This window comes from Cetorhinus maximus, chromosome 6, assembly GCF_964194155.1.
Source record: "Cetorhinus maximus chromosome 6, sCetMax3.hap1.1, whole genome shotgun sequence".
NCBI lineage: Eukaryota > Metazoa > Chordata > Chondrichthyes > Lamniformes > Cetorhinidae > Cetorhinus > Cetorhinus maximus.
The window spans coordinates 149,920,462-149,940,925 of NC_135884.1; the positions used below are offsets into that span (position 1 = coordinate 149,920,462).

Below are 20,464 nucleotides of genomic sequence, written 5' to 3' on the forward strand. Positions count from 1 at the left end.
ATTTAACTCATTACTGTTTGTGGGAGCTTGATGTGCACAAATTGACTCCCGTGTTTTCCTACATTACAACAATGACCATGCATCAAAAGTACTTCATTTACTGTAAAGTGCTTTGGACCGTGCTGAGGTTGGGAAGGGCGCTATATCAGTGTAACTGTTCCTACTTCCAATGTATAGACAGTGTCTGAACAAAACCAGCTTGTGCCTATTAAATAGATACTTTCTTAAAGCAAATGTACATAGTTTCTTGCATAAAACTTTAAGTTGTCCGAGATGACTTTTGATAAATATATGGCCGAGTGTGGTGCTCAGTCACAGAGACTAGGAAGGTGCCAACATTGACCTTGTGCTGAACAATGTGTAGGTGCATGACATTTTTATTGGGTAGGAGTATCAAAGAAAATAGATTAAAGGCAGATAAATAGAGTTGAAGTACTGTACAAGACAGCCGAAATTGAGAAGCCGGCTGGAGGGGCTGAATGGCCTATTCCTGCATGTGTGGACGTTGAGTGAGGGTTTGGCAGTATGTAAACCCTCATGTAAACAGCCTACCGATATTCACCGCTCAGACTTATGTAGGAGGGTTTTATTCAGCGACCCCAAATACAGAGGCTGGCTCAATTGCTGGCGGGTGTGAGAACCAGCGCTTACACAGTGCAGCCCCACCTCTGGCCTATGCCTCCCCCATCTACCGAGCCTTCATACTGGGAATGAAGGATCGCCGAATACTCTCTAGGAATGAAAATAAACAGTTTGGTTTGGTACTGGAGTACAGCCATCACCCAGGGAACCGTACTGCAGCACCAGAGAGGGAAAGGATAAAGGGCAGCCTCTTATTTTTATTGTGGTTAGGACACAGTAAATTGTGTTTCTGCTCTAGTCTGGTCTGAGAGAATTAATCTGCAGCATTCCTGAGCTTGCTGCATTACCAGATAATACATGGACATTTAGAGTCGTAGAGTTATACAGCACAGAAACAGGCCCTTCAGCCCATCATATCCATGCCGGCTATCAAGCACCTATCTATTCTAATCCCATTTTCCAGAACTTGGCCCATAGCCCTGTATGCTATGACATTTGCAGACAGAAACACTTACTCTTGGTTACTGACAAATTGTATACATGAATGTTCCAGGGTGCTTACCGAAATTCACTTATCATTTAGCCCCCCCATTCCACTCTAAAGAAAAACTCGCTCTCGTCACTTAACTGGGGGAAAAAAAATGAAACGTAACGAGATTCTCCTTGAGTCTGTTTTTCGGGAGTGAATTGAGATATAGAGGCACAGGATTTCGCATTCGATTGCAAATTTTCATCCTTGAACTAATTCTTTGCACTCGTTGCTAATTGAAGGGACGAAAGATTTTTAAATAACAATTTAAGCAGAGAACGGCAAATTCCATTTCTTTCCAATTAATTGCTGGCTATGTTTCTCAGAAGATAAATTGCCACAGATCTTACAGAATCCTGGTTCTCATCGGCTACAGCACAGTGAAATGTGTCTCTATTTATGTGATTGCATTGTGTGAGAGTCAAAGTGATTATTAATAAAAGCTGGCCACATATGAGTTTTAAAATCTCTCTTGTAATGATGTTAATGCTTCGGGAATATACTTCCAATACCGGCACCGAGGGCCCACACCAAGAACATGGTTCAATGCCGCCTGAAGTTCACTTTGTTCAAACTAGCTGCCTCAACCCACAAATTTTCTAATTGTATCCTTTTCCTGCGATAATTCATCAAGATGTCAAACATGATAGTCTAACCAATATTTCAGTTGTAAAGGGCGACTGATAAATCTCTTTGTGGTTGAACAGAGGAAGTGGCTGCAGGCAAGGAGGGTTGTGGTCAACACTGCCCTATCCTCAAGTCCCTTGCAGAGGGGGTCCGGCCAATAATGGGCACACCTCTCGTCCAAGATCCTTAAAAGAGCACCTTAGTTAGGCAGCTTGTGATGAGACAGCGTGTGCATCACTGGATTTGGACATTAACCTGGCTGGCATGGCATAAGCTGTCCAATACAACTCCTTTCATCTCACACAAGGTCCCATTCATCCTGACAGATCTACATGTCTCCCAGTCCAAGAAACATTTCAAATTTAGAATTCCCATCCCTATTTATGAATCCCTCCATGAATTCACCTGCCCCTATCTCTGAAACCTCCTCAAAGCCCTACAACCCTCTGAGATCTCTGCTTCCCTCCAATTCTGGCCTCTTATGCATCCCCAATCCCCAAGGCTCCATCATTGGTGGCTGTACATTTAGCTGCCAAGGTTATAAAACCCTCCCTGTAAGTCTCCACTCCTTTAGCTATTTCTCTTCCCTTAAGATACTGCTTGAAAATGATCGCTTTGACTAACCTTTTGGTCACCTAATATCTACTTATGTGGCTCAGCGTCAAATTCTTTCTGTTAATGCTCCTGTGAAGCACATTGGACATTTTACCAATTGAAGGTAATATACATAAATACCTATTGTTGGTCTTATTGAATGCAGGTCTCCATCATACAGCTGAGGATGAGGCTCTGAGATTGAAGCAACAGACCAGGAGGGTAGGCATAGGAACGGGTGCTCATATATCCAGGGCTTCATGTCTATCTTGGTTTGGTTGAAGAGGGGCCAGGAGCTGCTATTGAAGCTCTGCCTCTCAAAGGGGTGAAATCAATGAGTTCACATTTGTCAGGTGTTAGCATAAAATTTGCAAAAGCAAGCTGGTAGCTCCATTTTTGCACATCTTGTCCAACTGTAGGATTTAGTTGGGAATAATACAACAGGTTAATATAGCACCTGGACCTGTGACAGGCAGGTTCTCTGGGCTTCTTGGAAATTATCTGCACGTCTTATGGGCAGTTTTTTTCCCCCATTCATGAAATTGTGGTGTTAAGAAACGTCTAATTGGACAAACGTAACTGCAGCATCAACACAGAAAATAGGATTCTCTTCTAGTCACAGGAAAAAAGAGGGCATTTAATCCAACAATCTCATCTATCTTTGACAGATCTCACCTGTCTTCACTTACCTATCATCTTACCAATGATCGCAACCTTATTTTCTCCAGTAACACATGAAGGGAAGTGAGATTTTATTAAATCACCCTACCATTAGGTGAAGCTTTCCAATAAATGTTGTCAAATTACCTCTCTGTAGTTGCCTTCACCCTTTTGAAACTGTTTGCCTCTGCATGTTATTTATCCTAAGCATTTTTGGTCCCCTTCCCATTCTATGCTAAACATCCTAATTTTTTTTTTTAAGTGGTACTTGAACGTTTTCTACCATAAAGAATTCTCCTGAATCAGTTTTTTACTAACTTTATAATATAATCGAATCATATAAACCATTTGAGCCACTATGTTTGTGCCAGCATTTTCAAAGAGCTATCCAAATAATCCCACTCCCCTTCTCTTCCACATAACCCTGCATTTTTCCTCCTTTTGAATATGTATACAATTCATTTTTGAACGTTATTATTAATCCTACTTCCATCATCTTTACAGCTAGTGTACTCCAGATTATTAAAACTTACTGTCTAAAAAACTTTACCTCATCCACCCTCTGGTTCTTTTGGCAATTGCCTTAACTTAATCTTGAACATTTCAGTTAAATGGGACATAAATTTCCAGCTTTTGAAGAAAAATATTCCCAACTTTCTATAAACCTGCCCTCGTTTCTTCTTTGTTGCTCCCTTCTGTACCCTCTCAAGGACAATAGCATCATTTCTATCATGAGATGACCAGAATATTAAATTTAAAATGGAAGTTTGTGCAACATCCTCTATGTTTTCCTGACACAGTTGATTGTGCTCGGGCCTCGTGTTAGAAATCTGCGGAACCAAAGTGAATACACAATCTAGGCTAACAATCCAACACTGTACTGAGGGAGTGCTGCATTATCAGAGGTTAACATCCTTCAGCTAAGGTGCCAAACCACGGTCCTACATGGTGATTTAATTGGATGTTAAATAACCAACTATTCTGATAAATACAGGGAAATCCAAGTGACATCCTCTTCAACATTCTCGCCTCAACAAAAATGCTCAATAATGAGTAACTAATCGTTCACATCGTTGATGTTATCAATGTGCTTTACAGCATCTTGAGATGATAGAATGCTCTCAAATACAAGTATTGTTGTACATAAGCCCGTTTAATTTAGACTATATCCCTTACCTCTTTGCCTGTACTTTAGCAAAACATAACCGATAAAATTGTTGTAATCTGGCTGAAATCGAGTTTTAACTGGTGATTGTAACATTTACGAGATAACTCGATATGTATTGACATTATCCCCAGTAATCAACTATTAATTATCAGTAGTCACGATTACATCACAATTATTAATCCCTCAGTGATGTCAACATCACACAATAGCTATCGAGAATTGCCACAATTGCTGCAGTCTATTAAAACAGACAGAGAACATATTCCAATCCCCACCCTTCCTGATTGCTCAGCAGAGGTTGTTGCAAATAGCGGACAATGGAAACAATTTCAAAGCTACATTCTCATTTTGGGATTTGGATAAAGCTGGGTAAACTGTTTGAACTTTGCTCTTGTGATTTAGCTTCCACAATTATATCTACTCGCCATCATGCTATTTATAATTCTCTATATTATTCACACAGGACTGTTATGGTCTAGTGAATATGTACAGTAAATGCAATAAATATCAAACCCGTGTAAGACACAAAGTATAATTTATTATATGTTGGCAAGTTAAAACCCCATTAACTCATACTATGATATTAAAATGTATAATAAAGTATAATTTAAATTTATATATGTGCAAAATGGATATATCCAGCAACAACTGTACTGAATAACACACACAGGACCATTATTAATATGTAAAGCATAGTGTATTGTAATATACTCAAAAATGTTAAATCCTAGTATTACATATACATACAGTGTAAGTCATGCATTATATTTCCGTAAGAACCCCCAATCATTAGTCTTAGTCTAGTGGCACAAAAAAGTACTCATCACCCTATTACATGAGGCTATTACATGCCGTAAATTGCCCATCTTTTAGTTTATATCTTACTTTCCAGAAGATTAAGCCAAATGAGACTGAATTTCTCAAATACAACAAAGACTTTTGAGGGAATTAAGGTTTTGGACTTTTTTTGAGGGGGGTAGTGGGATAACACTGTTCAGGGTCTATAAGTCTGTGTTACTCCCCAGCAGCTCTTTATAATCAACTCATTCATCAGGAAAGCAGTCAGGAACTAGGTTGGAAATCTCATCATTGGCTGCGACTCCTTAGGACTCCATGGTCCCCTTAACACTGGTCCTCAGCAACTCCCTTCTACTGTCATATAATTGATGAACTTGCATTTGCCTATAACATCATGCTTGTAACCATCACTTTCCAATATAGAAAGCGCAAGGAATGTCATAGATAAGGATAAAGCTGTAATTGTCACAAATGTATGAAATAGAGCCACATACCTCTGAAGTAGTGAGGCATTTAGGACCTTTAAAATGTTGGTTTCTGGTAGGCACAGTTAATTAGGACATATAAGAAAGTTGTCCCAATTTTCAAGGGTGTAGACCTCCCAATGGGTATGTAAAGGAGGCAAATTTTCAGCAAAATTACATGTATCACATGTGTCCTTCAATGTCCTCCCCAGCACGCCCTCCCCCCAGCAATATTCAGCGCATGCCTGGGCTGCGCCATTAAGTGGAGTCGGGTTCACCGTGGGCAAAAGATTTCATTACCCTTGCCACTGATTTTGATCCAAAGACTCCCACTGGACAGTGGACCCGACTGGCTGGTGTGAGAGGACAGGATTAGATCTTAGCTGTGATTGCCCCCCCACCCTTCCACCAACCCCCTCCCTGCCCGCCATATCCTCGCCGATCAAACACAGCCTGCCATCAGCCACTGTGCGGGCTCACGTCTGAAGGATGGGTCATCCAGTTTAAGTAGCAGTGGAACCGTGGCCCAGCAAGAATTCAGGACAAGAGACCACAAAAAGATGCAAAAATTGCAATGCGCAGCCAAATGCACAATACATCTTCTTCGCCCTCCCTGTTTATCAAAGGATGCAGATGTGAAAGGGTTTCTAGTTTGTCACATATATTGAGTAACCCATGTGAAAAAAAAAACTGTGATTAGAATTGGCGAACTGTTATATTCACTCCCCCACCCCTCAACTGCATACTGCTTACCCTAGCTTGTGCACCTACTTGCTTGAGATACTGCTTGTTCCTGCCAGGGTTTAACAGGAGGCACTATTTATTGTCAGCGTTTTCACTGTAATACTTACCCTGGAATAAAAGCATAATTGAAAAAAAAAAGGATTAAAACTACATTCTGTGCACTCTATTATGTTTGCCCACCGTTCAGATCTAATATTTAAATTTTCAATAGCAAAGCTGATTGTTGGATTCTGAAGCCTTTCATTCGTGACAGCTATACACTGTGTAACTCTAACTCCTACATATTTAATTAAAGTGGGGTTTAATAGATTCAAATGCATTCACTGCTAAATGGGTTTTAGCACACTTTATGATTTTTTGAAGGCGACGTTTTTAGACAGAGGGAAAAAAAACTGATAAGATCAGATTTTGAATCTATTCGAATGGAATTGTTTTTTGATTATATGTGACCTTGTTCCAGTGTCAAGTCAGTTTTTTTTATGCATCAGAACAGAGCACGATAAAGCTAATGTGTGTGTGTATATATATATATATATATATATCTGGTACATTCGCGATATGAAACAATCTTGCTTTTGAAATCCTGGTCGCATTTTCAAGAGATATCACTTGCTTAGCGCCGGGTGATCTGAACAGGTTATTCCTGATCTATCCGTTTTTTCCCCCTCTTTGTTATCTTTGGCACCCGCTCACACCACAAAATTTAACTGCCTTACGGTTGTAACATGGGGGTGAGGAATAATGAACTGCTGGGGCATTATTTTGAGAGGCTCTGAGAGTGCTGGCGCTTTCCTTTACAGGAAGCAGCATTTTAACCTGTGATTTGTCACTGCAGGGCTGTATGTTCACAAGATTTGCCTGAACTCAACTTTTCCGACCAAGTGTTAAATGCATTCGCTGTTAATAACCAGTGAAGGGGGAAACTCACTGAGTAACTTTTCCCTGATGTACCTTCACGGCACTGGTGACTTACACTGGTAAAAAAAATTAACAGCGTCTCAGCCATACAGGTCTTTCATTATCAGACTTCTTTGGAAACAGTTTTTGTTTTTAAAATTCATTTATCATTCGCGTTCTTAACGTGGGGAATCTCTGACTTTGTCCTGGGTCCCACTGAAAGATTTTCGGCCGTTTCCGCCCAGGAAACGAGCTGAAGAAGATTTCATGTTTGTTTTTTTTTTCGCGAGTTTAACATCTCGTTAAACCACTAAAACTGCAAACAATTCTCGCCCTGGCAAAGGAGACCTGGGATCCGCGCCGGCCTCACACTGGGGGTTAGGGGGGGGGAACATCAAAGGAAGCCAAGGGCCAAGGAGCTGGACAGAGATGCACACAGGACAGACAAGTCGGAGTGAAGGTGCGAGTCGGTGGCTGAGTGAGTGTGGGGGAGTCAGTCAGTGGCGAGGCGGATTTGCCTAGGTTACTGGGTTGGCCAGGAACAGACACAACACATCGACTCCGCATCGTCCTGCCGCCCTCGGCACCGACCCTTCTTTTTGGGATGGAAGGGGGGTCATTTCGGAGGAGTATGAGGGAAGTTGTCCATCAGTTTAAAAAGGAGAGTTTGTCAACTTCACTCCGACTTGAGAAGCCGAACGCTTCTACCTGTAAAAGGATTCGGACTCTGGCTACGATTCCAAGAAATCTGGTGATGTGCCGATGCAAGCAAATGGAGAACATTTACAAACTAAAGGCCACTTTTATACTTGCGGTTTTAATCCCTTTGCCTTCTCATGCTAAAATCCTTATGCGTCTAAATGCCCCTTGCAAAGGGGGCACAGTGAAATTCATCACTTATAAACCGGTTGAAATCAAAACGCCTGAACCATTTTTTTCCCCCCTGTTCCGCGTGAATGTATTAATCACTGCTATAAATGTTATTAATTGTTTGAAGGAAGTGCACAGCAGCTCTGAGAATAAATCAATGCAGCCTGGGACCCCTTGGACAACCGCTCTCAACCTGTCGGTGCGTTATTTCAATGGAGCCGCTGCTCGAGTCCACTTCAAATATCTAAAACATGCATTTATCACTGAGGACTAAAGCGTCCCAAATCCTTTAAGAATTGATGCAATGCTCCTTTCTCAACAGATTGGCGGGGAGGATTGACGCAGTCTCTTTAAATGATGTACAAGGGGACTGGTATGCACCTCCACACTCCATAAAACCAGACTTTTTTTTTGTCTTTCCATTTATATACACACACATATATACACACACACAATCCTGAGTGCATATGAGCATTGTAGTATATAACCAGATCGCCTATATCTCTTGATGGTGCCATTTGAGTGGTCAACATTTAAACGTTTGGGGTGTTTTATACTGAGCCCGGATCAATCTCCACAGATCGGCTTTGACACAAGTGAGGTTGTCTAGGGCGGCATAACCGGGCCACCGTGTGTTTTTCGCCACTGACAGGAGGGGAGGGAAGTTGGCTAACTCGACCGCCTTTCCATCCTTTTTGTGTCCCAATATCCTACAGCTTGGCAGACCAATGGGTTAAAAAGAAAAAGAAAAGTAGCACTTGCTAAGGTAGAGGGAGAAGGAAAGGGTGGGTGGGGAGGAAGAGGGAAGGGAGGTATTTCTACATCAAGAAGGGAGATAGACAGAACGTGGGTAAAGAGAGAGGGGAAAGCGCTCGCAGTAGAGATTGAAAAAATCATACTTGAAAGTTGGACTGTTTCCTATCTCTGGCTCCCCTCTCCGAACGGTAGCATCGGTCACGGAGCCCCTTCAGTCAAAAAAAAATCATGCTATCCGCATCAGTGAATGGGGGAAGACATTGGGGTTATTTGTGTGTGTGTGTGTGTGTGTGTGACAACCTTCGATCTATTCCTCCGATGCACCGACCGGCCCCAAGAAGACATTGATGGAATTTACTGCTTCCCACACCTACTGAGTGGGGGAAATGAAATGTTTACTGTTGGGGAGCGTTACTTTAACTTTGAACAGCTCCCCTCAGAAAGCGCTTAAAACACCCCCCACCCCAAACACCTTCTTGTCAGCCTCTCCCGCTCTCTCCTCCCTCTTTCAATTCAGTGGTTACTGAAACCAGAGAGCGAAGATCAGAATTCACATTCGCAGCACGCGAACTGTACATCTATTCCCCCAAAAACACACACACACACACTCACTCACACACACAGACACACAAGACTTTACCTTATTCAACAGAGCGATGGGGTCCCTCGGAATACCTCTTTTTGTTTTTTTTTAAACGGCTTCAGCATCATCCGAGTAACCAGAGCAAAATGTTGCTGGTGGGGAGAAGGCAGCAATCACAATCGAAGGTGATCTGTTCACCTACTTGTCATGGATCAGCGTGGGTTTCATGTGATTCCTCCAGCACAATGCAACGTCCAATTTTTTTTCACCGCCAGTGATTCACACGGAACGTAACCATCCCCTTCCCAAGTGTTTCGCCTTCTCCCGGTAGGTGAGGCAGAGAGCGAAGATTTTCACAATTCATCCCCTCCTCTCGCTCTCCACTCCCCCTCCTCCTCCTCCCCCTTGTTTAAAAAGCTCAGTGTATTTTTTTTTCTGTCTGGTCGAAGAAATCCTCAAAATAACTCCAGTTATAAAAATGTATGAGCTGTACAGTGTGTCTTGCTGACTCTCCTGAACTGCTGGTATAGGCTCCATAGCTAGGAGCCTCCCCTGACAGCTCTTATTGGACTGTTGGTGGGAAGGTCTAGAGCTCCGTAATTAATGCGAGCTCTTTCATGAAGTGTGTGTGTGTGTGTGGAAGAGAGAGAGAGAGACAGACAGCAACAACTTTACAATCCAGGCAGTGGACAGTGAGCTCGCTAAGGACAATAATCCGTCATGTGCAACACCCTACTGTTAGCTATTGCTGCCTTAAACTCACAGTTTACTCCACAGTGCATTCCTAACTGCTCTTTAACATACAGCAGTCACATATGACTCGTTCGGTTTTTTGATGGAGGTGGCTTTCTGACTGGTAACATTTCAATGGATCTCTGGCACTAACTGAGTGCAATTTAAGTTAATACAGAGCTGGGGCTGGCATCTCATAGCCGATTGTGCCATTCGATGTAATTGTCAATGAAATTAAACCTATCTGAAGCAGGTACTCCCGCCTCACCAGTCATTGTCGATTTACCTTCGCGTGTCAATGGTGAATTCACAACCACTTGAGGTGAAGGACAGATCAGGTTATTAATGTCATTCGTGCGTGGGGTTTAAAATCGCACCGAATCTTTTTTTTTAAAAAAAATTAACATTTGCAGTTCTTTTTGTAATTGGAAACGCTGATGTGAAGTTGACTGGGATATAATCTTCAGTGGAGTAAGTCATCATTAACATGCATCATCGATAGAGTGAACATCAGTGCTTAGCGCTCATTCACATCACTGTCACACCTGTGTTCCGAAAGGCTCTCTCTCTCTCACACACACACACACACACACACACAAAGCCAGGCACACTCATTTCTTCACACCCACAGGTATAAAGGCACCAGTTCACAGGCATACAGTCTGCCACTCTCGTTCTCTCACACTTAACGACTTGTCACATAGAGGCTTGAGGTCACGCACTCATGGACATTCACGCAAACACACATCCTTGTGATACATTAAAGAGGATCACACAGTCATTTGATAACAATCATGTATACACAGAAATATAATCACCCAGATGGTCATACATATAACCACGCACACATAAAATGGAAGCAGAGTCGTATACACAGTCATAGATTAATCATATACAATTTGCATGTACAGGCACTCACAAAGAATGATCTACTCATACAGTCACAGACATAAAATTAGACACATAACCACACAAGCACAGTTTCAAACACACACAATTGCGCATGCACGGTTGAATGGCAGACAGAAAACAGTTGGGAATTCTCAGGGTTGAGGAACAGAGATGAAATGTGCTTGCCTGGTGGATACAATGATGTTCGTGTTAGGGACCAGGTGCCTGACACAGACTGTAAGCCAACTCACCCCCAAATATAATTAGAAATGAGATAATCATCTGCACTACTCGACTATTAAACTTATTGTTTTCCAGCACATATCACGATGCGTTAAAGAATCTAAGTGCAATCACACCGAACTATGTCACAAATCCAAAAAAGTAAGCACTGATATATAGTTTAAACTGAAGGGTGGAACCCATGAACCCAAACTGATGGAGGAAATACACTCACAAAGTTGAGAGGGGAGTGTGATTGAAGCAATCCATTGATGCATCATTCAACAATGGGGTCAGTTAGTGAACCATCCCAAATTAAATATTGATTACTTCATTGTTCAGAGACCAAGGATTCAAAAACTTACTGCAAGAAACTCTGATAGGACCTCTTATGAGGAAATAGAAGAGAAGGTTTTGCATTTATATAGCACCTTTCTTGACCTCAGGACATCCCAGAACACTTTACAGCCAATGAAACGCTTTTGAAGTATAATCACTGTGGTAATGTCGGAAAAGCAGCAGTCAATTTGGGCACAGCAAGCTCCCTCAAACACAATCTCTCTTTGGTGATGTTGATTAAAGGAAAAATATGAATCTGATCATCAGAAATATCTCATCCACCCTTCTTCGAAACAGTGGATCTTTAACATCCATTTGACAGGCCTGATGGGGCCTCACTTTAAAATCCCATCTGAAAGATGGCAGCTCCATCAGTGCAACACCGCCTCAGTATCTCTCTCAGGAGTCAGCCTAAAATTTGTGCTCAAGTTCCTCGAGCTTGACCCCACAAGCTTCTGACTCAGAGGTAAGAGTGCTACCCACTGAACCATAGTTAACACAGGATGGAAAGGCTGCAAGAACTACAATAGGTACAGTGAAGCTTGACAGAGTCCCTCAGGAAATATGAATCACCACGTTTGTCAGAGCCCTTAAAAGTATCACTACTTCATTGCTCAGTTCATGTAGATTTTCAAAGGCTCTCTGATTTGACTTCACAAAAAGATCATTGTAAGCCCATGTCACAGTCTGAGACTCTCTGCACAGAAGGAGGCCATTTGGCTCATCATGCCTGTCTATCTTTCGTTCAGCTTTTCCAGTCAATCCCACTCCCTTGCTTTTCCTCCATTACTCTATAAATATTTTCCCTTCAAGCACTTATCTAATTCTCTCAGAAAATTACTACTGAATCTGCTTCCACCACTCTTCCAGACGGTGCAGTCCAGATCAGAACAACCTGCTGCATAAAAAAAAAATCATGTCACCTTTGGTTTTTCCAATCACCTTAAATCTGTGTCCTTTGGTTACTGACACGGCTGCCACAGGACATAGTTTCTCTTTATTTATTCTATCAAAGCTAGTCATGATTTTGAACAACTTTATTAAGTCTCTTAAACTTTGCTGCTCTAAGCTGTGCGTTAACTAATTCTGCTTCACCTTCTTCCAGATTTATTTTACAGCAATTTAACTTACATTGATACATTTTATCTTCCAGTCCAGCTGTTAAGAGCTGGTATTTGGTTTGGAGCTATGCATTGATGACGATGAGTACTGGGATATCCTTGCCCATTTTTTTGGCCCTTCCCTCCCCTTCCAACTTTCCCCCTTTTTTATGGTCTTGCATGCCCTTTTCCAAGTAACTGGGATTAATGCATGTGGCTAGGTGGTGAGAGGTGACAGTCAGTTTTGAGGGGGAGGAGGCATGACATCAGGGCCTAGCCTGACACTGGCCTCACTTGATGTTCATACACATAGTTGTCAGTAGGAATCACTAACTCACAACCATGAGCTACAGCCCCAACTAAGATTTACTCCCTTTATTCTTTTATTAAAAAAATTAATTTGTTCTGGGGAGATGGGTGTCACTGGCAAGACTGGTGTTTCTTGCCCATCCCTAGCTGGTCTTTGATGATGGGGATGGGCTTTCTTGTTGAATTGCTGGTATTGGTTTGATACAACTGAGTTTGTTGCTAGGTCACTGTAGACGGTGGTGAATTGTCAGCCAACGTGTTGGTGAGAGACTGGGGATCACATATAAGAAAGACAAGATGGCTTCAATTCAGAGATGGTTGGTTTCCTTCCTTAAATGCCATTAGTGAACCAGTTAGCTTTTATGACAATCCAACAGATCCAAGATCATTTTTACTGGTACCAACTTCTTGTTCCAATTCTCAGACTGATCTTCAGGGCCATTGGAGTTAAAACACATTAACTTTGGACTCCTTGCCCTTTTTGGAGTAAAGCAATATGGCCATTTTTGTACTGATGCAAAGTCGTTTGCTAAACACCAGCATAAACCTTGCAGTATGATTCAGGAGGCTCACAAATGCACTTTTAGGCACACTGTATGATTTACTGCTCACACCCAACACATGGCTTTGTGGCGGGGGTGGGGGTTGGTGGCGGGGGTGGGGGTTGGTGCAGGGTGACTCTTGTTGGAATATTGGATGTGGAGTTCAAATCCCAGTGCAGAGACTTGAGTGAAACATCTTGGATGACAATCCCAGTGCAGCATTGAGAGAATGCTGCACTGTCAGAGGTGCTATCTAAGGCCCTATCTGCCTTCTTAGATCCCATGGCATCAAATGTATTTTGAAGAAGATTAGCAGAGAACATTCAGTAAAAAAAAAAGCTCATCATTATCAAATTGTTCTTTGTGACATCTTTGCTGTGTGCAAATTGGTGGTTCCATTTCCTTTATAACACCAGTGATTGCAATTCAAAAATATTTAATTAGCTGTAAAATGCAATGGGATGTGCTGAGGTCAAGAAAGCCACTATATAAATACAAGTTGTTTCTTTTCTTTATGAGACAGAAGTCTCATATCAGGGAGATAATCAATATTTTCTTTTACTGGTATTCAACTTCCATTCAAGCATTCTGGTTTAAGAAGAGAAGGGGAGGGGATGAATATATTTGGATTTTCAAAAATCATTCAAAAAGTTGCCACGCAAGAGGTTATTGCATAAAATTCAGGCTCAGACGATTGGGGATAATATATTAGCATGGATAGAGATTTTTTTAATGGATACAAAACATAGTAGGAACAAACAGACCATTTTCAGGTTGGCACTCTGTAACTAGTGGGGTACCGTAAGCATTGGTGCTTGGGCCTCAGCTGTGCGCAACCTACATCAAGGGGACCAAATAAATATATTGATAAGTTACATACATAGTCTGGCCCCAATGTCTGGTTTAGCAGCATTATGTAACCTCGATTTGAAAACTATCATAATTCAATTCAAGGTGGTATGTGCTCACTTCACAAATTGTAAAGGCCAAATGCACTTTTGCAGCAGTCACTTTCTAAAGGGCGGGGAAGCAGCAGCAACAACTTAATGTATTTATGCAGAGATTCGTTAGAATATGGAAATGGCTGTCACAGGAAGCAGTTGAGGCAAATAGTTTTGTTGTTTTCAAAAGATGAGTACATGAAAAAAAAAAGGATTAGAAAGATAGGCTGAAAGAGTGAGATGAGATATACAGAGTGGGGGGAGACTTGCTGTGCAGTATAGACGCCAGCGCAGGCAAATCATAGAGTCATTACTGCACAGAAGAAGGCCATTAAGTCCATGCCAGAGTAACATGAGTTCAGGCCATCTCACTAGGACTTGAACTCAGGACTTACCAGGTTAAATGCCTTTGGTTTAAGTACTCCTGGATAAATTCATGAAGCCACAGTGCTAGATAGTTGAACCAAATGCTCTGTTTCTCTGCTGCATGTTCTATGTAATTCTATGTAACCTGCATTTATGTCATCCTTTAATGTAACTGAAAATCCCAAGATGTTTCACATGAGCATTATCAGGCAAAATCTTCCAGAATTCCCTAGATTCTAGAACAATTACCATACATTAGAAGGTAGAAAATGTAATCCCACTATTCAAGAAAAGACAGGGAGAGAAAACAGTGAAATCTTAGCAAGTTAGCCTGGAATTAATGCAGGGAAAATACTGGAATCTCCAGTTAAAAGGACACGGTATCAGGACAACTAGAAAATCATAACATGATAGGGCAAAACATGGATTTATGATAGGGAAACCATGTTTGAAAAATCTGTTCAGAGCTTCTTAACATTGTAACTAGATGGTTGAAGAAGAAGACCGGGCGTCCAATATATTTGAATTTTCAAGAAGCCACACAAGAGGTTATTGCATAAAATTGGAGCTCAAAAGATTGTGAATAATACACTAGCACGGGTAGAGAGTTGATTAGCAGAGACAAAACAGAGAGTAGGAACAAACAGGCCATTTTCACATTGACATTCTGTAACTAGTGGGGTAGATTGGTGCTTGGGCCTCAGCTATGTACAATCTACATCAGTAACGTAGATGAGGGGACCAAATAAATGATCCTCAAATTTCATTTGTTTAGAAGATAGACTATTGATTTCATCAATAGCCTAGGTCCCAGATCTTGCTGCACAATTACTAATTCCCATTTGCAGTAATTTGCAACAAAAAAGGAATTGGAGCTGAAAAGCAAGGGAAAAAAATCCAACTCATGGCACTTGCTGTGAGATATCCCGCTTCAGCAGATTCTGGTCCAAAATGTGTATCCAATTTATTGACAACACGAAGCTAGCTGGGAAGATAGCGCAAAGAGGCTGCAAATTGATATAGGCAAGTTAAGTGAGAATATGGCATATGGAATACAATGTGACAAAGTGTCAAGTTATCCACTTTGGTAAGAAAAACAGAAAAGCTGAATAATTCTTCAAATGTGAGAGACTGAGAACTGTTGGGATTCAAAAGGACCTGGCTGTCCTGGTACATTAATCACAGAAAGTTAACATGCAGATACAGCAAGATATTAAGAAAGAAAATTGTATGTTAGCTTTTATTACAAAGGAATTGGAATATAAACATTAAGATGTCTTGCTGCAATTACAAAGGGCCTTGGTGAGGCCACACCTAGAGTACTGCAGACAGTTTTGGTCTCCTTACCAAAGGAAGGATATACTTGTTCTGGAAGGAATGGGCAAAGAGGATTACTAGACTGGTTCCTCAGATAAGTGGATTGTCCTATGGGGAGAGATTGAGAAGACTAGGCCTATGTTCCTGAGAATTTAGGAGACTAAGAAATAAACTCATTGAAACATTAAACATTCTTAAGAAACTTCACAGGATCGGTGATGTGGGGACATTTTCCCAGACTAGAACATGGGCCAGTCTCAGAATGAGGGGGTCCACCATTCAGCCTGAAATGTTGAGAAATGTCTTCACACCGGGGGTTGCATATCTTTACAATTCTCTATCCAGAGAGCAGCAGATGCTTGATTGTTGAGTATATTCAAGGCAGAGTTTGATAGGTTTTTGGAAACTAAGGGAATTTAGGCATGTGGGAAGAACAGAAAGATGGAGTTGGAAAAGAAGATCAGCCATGATCTTATCAAATGGTGCAGCAGTCTCGAAGGGATGAATGGCAAAATCCTGGTCCTATTTCTTAAAATCTGACACCGAGCCTCATAAAGGGATTTAGGGCAACTGACCAAAAACTTGGTCCAAGGGGTAGGATTTAAGTCGTGTTATATGGGAGGAGAGGAAGTTAGAAGAACTCAAGAATTCTGAGTGACTAAAGGAGGCCAAGAAAGATGGATTTAGAAGAAATGACTGAAGGTGTAGGGATAATGTGGAAAGACAGAGGGTTTTAGGAAGGAAATGATGATGGCTACCAACCATTTTATGCTGGGCTGTGGTATACTGTGGGTTCAATGGGCAGAATACTGCATACAACCGAATGCAGTGATACTGCAGTGGCTACCATTAGGTCAGTATCTGTACAGTGCAATGCACAGCTCAGTTATACTGTTGATTGCACATCACTGCGATTAGCACTTATATCACATATTTCTGGAGCAGGCCATTTTTCAATATCTGGAGAGCTTAAAGTCTGCACCTTTGCAATCTCCTAACTTTAGATCCAGTGAAAATTGAGCTCAGGGAGACCCAACAGACTCCCTGGTTATTTCCTAATGTGTTGGGAGACCCCTTGGCTTTGGTTCACAAGGGAGCTGGTTCCTAAGCTCTACTACCCCTTTTTACATTGGTAGTGCTCTCGTAATCAATTCATATCAACACAACAATAGTTAGTGGTTTATATTTCAACTTTAGCAAGTTTCCCACTTTGCTGCAATGCTGATGTTGGAACCAAACCCTACTCTAGAGCTGGAGGGCACATGGAGGAGACGAGTTCACACTAGTTTGACAGTGAATGGTTTTACAACAGGTTTAACAGTGCACACAGCGTCCTTCAACCTCCTGAGCTTGGAGCTCATGAATAACAGCTCACATTTATATAGTACTTTTCATATGGGGATATGAAAAGAACACGGTGGGCATCTTGCAAGGGAAAAGGGGAGATCTTAGTATGGGGAACTGGAGGCATGGTCAATGAAAATGGGTTTTGAGGAGTTTTAGTGAAAACAGGAAGAGAGGTGGCATGGGAGGAGGGAATTGAGTAGATTAGGGAGAGGTGGTGGCATTGTGGTATTGTCACTGGATTAGTATTCCAGAGACCCAGGGTAATGTTCTAGTGACCCACTTTGAATCTCACCATGGCAGATGATGAAGTTTGAATTCAATAAAAAATTGGAATTAAAAGTCCGGTGATAACCATTTTGCTGATTGTCATAAAAATCCACCTGGCTCACTAATGCCTTTTAGGGAAGGCAATCTGCTGCCCTTACCTGATCTGCCCTATGTATGACTCCAAGCCCACAGCAATGTGGATGACTCTTAAATACCCTCTGAACAAGGGCAATTAGGGATGGACAATAAATGCTGGCCTAGCCGGCGAATGAATTTAAAAAAAAAGAGGTGAAGCATAACCAGCTTCTAATGTGGAGCAGGTGGTCTAGTGTTTTTTTTAAGTTTTCCACAGTGATTACAAAAAAGTTAAAGATTCACTCACTTATGCTGTTGTAAGCACCCCAGGAAATGTGAAAAGCAATGATTTAGCTGCTAAAACTTCAATGGTAAGATGAATAGAATAGGGTAAGATTGTTTTAAGTGCAGAGTGACATCTGGTGACAAATTCACATGAGCTCCTGCAGTTCTAACAGTACGAGTACCATATAAAAAAAAAATTGGCAGGCAGTGAAATGACAGGTTGCTAAAAAAAAATGATCTGGTCATTACCACATTGCTCTTTGTGGGAGCTTACTCTGTGCAAATTGGCTGATGTGTTTCTCACAGTACAACAATGACTACTCTTCAAAAGTATTCCCAATGGCTGTAAAGCGCTTTGGGACATCCTGAGATCATGCTGTAGAAATGCAAGTACTTCCTTTTCTTTCCCAATGAATCTGATTAATATAAAATCACAGTTGTAACCTTGCTAATACGTTGCATGTGTCTGACAATATCACTGGAATTAATTTCTGGGACTTCACTTCTCTGTTTATATCTATCTAAATGTGCATGTATATGAAAGCAGGTATATAAATTTGCAAAGCCAATGAGTGAATACTTGCAACTGTTCAAGTATGACTGCCAGCAAGTGCTTGTGTACCTGCCGTGGGAATGGGAGGATGAGCGACTGAGTTCATGTTTGTGTGTGTCCATTTTGCAAGTGAGAGTCTGTGCTAGTTAAGTGCTCACAATTAATTGTGTGTGTGTGTGTGTGTGAATATGATGTATGTGCTTATCTGACAGTGATTGTGTGTTTTGCTTGTGTGTAAGGGCGTCTGTGTTTATATATGAATAACTTATGACATGACATATGCTAAGTGTAGTGTGTTGTGAGAAACAGATGACTTCAGTTCCCAAAGCTGTCTACCACTGGGGATTTTCCACACCTCATGTCTGAAGACTAATTGGTGGAAATTGACTGCAATCATTACTTGACAATTCCATTATAATTATGTGATAACCAGGAATGGTTGAAGGCAAACTAGATGGACCTTGGTATTTTGTCATCGACATTCCTATGCATGGGTGTATGGGGTGCCTGCGTGCATTTGCACATCGTTGCCAGTGTTGCGATTGTATGTAACGTTTGTGGCTGGGTGCCCGTGCATTCTGATGAGGACTGTGTCTACTTGTTGTGCATCCGTGATAATTGTCTTGTTTTCGATCCCAACATGCTCAGATTAAAATAGGATCAGCACAAATCTCCCCTTCTCCTTGCCTCGCTGGTTCAGAGCTGCTACCTCGAGCAGTAGTCAAAACATGAGTCTAAGAACCTCACAAACGCTCAACATGTATAACAGGATATCAATGACAGGAATATAAAATGGTAGGAAGGACAGGACGTCAATTGAGAAAAGCCAACTAAAACAAAACTGTGCCAATTATATAGCAAAGCCGGGAGAGAATTCCGTGAATTATCTTCAAGTGAACGCAATTATGAAACAAGTTATGAAACAATATCTGAGGGTGCTAACACCTGTACGTATAAATACAATTTAACAAGGTGTGTGGGATCTTCTAGAGGTCGTTTATCGCGTTGAATTCGTACGAATGGAATACAACAAGCGGAATTTCATGTTGGTTCAAAAATATAGAATTTATAAATATACATATATATATATATGTCCAGGACAACTCACGTCCTGAACGATTCCAATCCCCTGCCCAGTTTCTCGCCACCTTTCACAGTGAGGTTCCGATTTTGGAAAAATAATCCACCGGCCAGGATCGAGAGTGAAATCCAACAGGACCATTTATGCCAGGTGATCTTTCTCTCTCTCTCTCTCTCTTTAAGCATAAATCAGCCCCATCCCGGTCAAAGATGCCAACACAAACGCGATGAAATATGGATCCTCTACATTTTTACAACATTCTGTTACAGTTATCGCGGAAACATGATCCAACGGCGCCCCCTGACTTCCACAGGCTTTGTTTTACCATCCCACCTCCAGTAAACCCTGGCTTTCCAACGCGGAGCTTAGCAGACAAGGAAGGAGGCGTTGCAAGTTGTCTTATTTCAGTCATTTGCTCCTCTTATTCGTGGACTTGACTTATTTTACTTTCCTGATGCCATTTTTCTCGACCTCCTCCCTCCCCCCGACACTCCTCCACCCCCGCCGCCTGCATCCCCCTCCCCATATACACCTGGAGAGTACACTCCGTGATATTACCCTCCCAACACTTAACACCTAGTCATCATATTCCTGCTGGAAACCCACTGTTTATATATATATATATATTTATGTGGTTTCCGTTTGCTTATTTCAAACTGATCAAAAGAATTTGCATTTGGAGAGCACCTTTCACATCCCAGGAGTCCCCAAAGTACTTTGAAAAACTTTGGAAGTGCTGTCACTATTATCATGCAGGAAAATTGGCAACAGGGTAACCAACTCTTATGACATAAAATAAGGGACACATGGACCACCATGGGGTGG

General features: G+C 41.6%; 1 protein-coding gene across 2 annotated transcripts in view; it reads right to left on the reverse strand.

The window, feature by feature from the left end:
- The window catches only part of LOC144682225 (cadherin-8-like), a 266,245-nt gene extending 246,385 nt beyond the window's left edge, over positions 1-19,860 (reverse strand). Inside the window, exon 1 of one of the 2 annotated variants that reach the window (XM_078544648.1) lies at positions 19,667-19,860. The gene's annotated coding sequence lies outside the window, so the exon portion shown is untranslated. Of the gene's footprint in view, positions 1-9,329; positions 9,753-19,666 lie in introns of those variants that run through there. The other variant, XM_078544647.1, reaches the window with a different exon arrangement.
- Between the last annotated feature and the right edge of the window lie 604 nt (positions 19,861-20,464).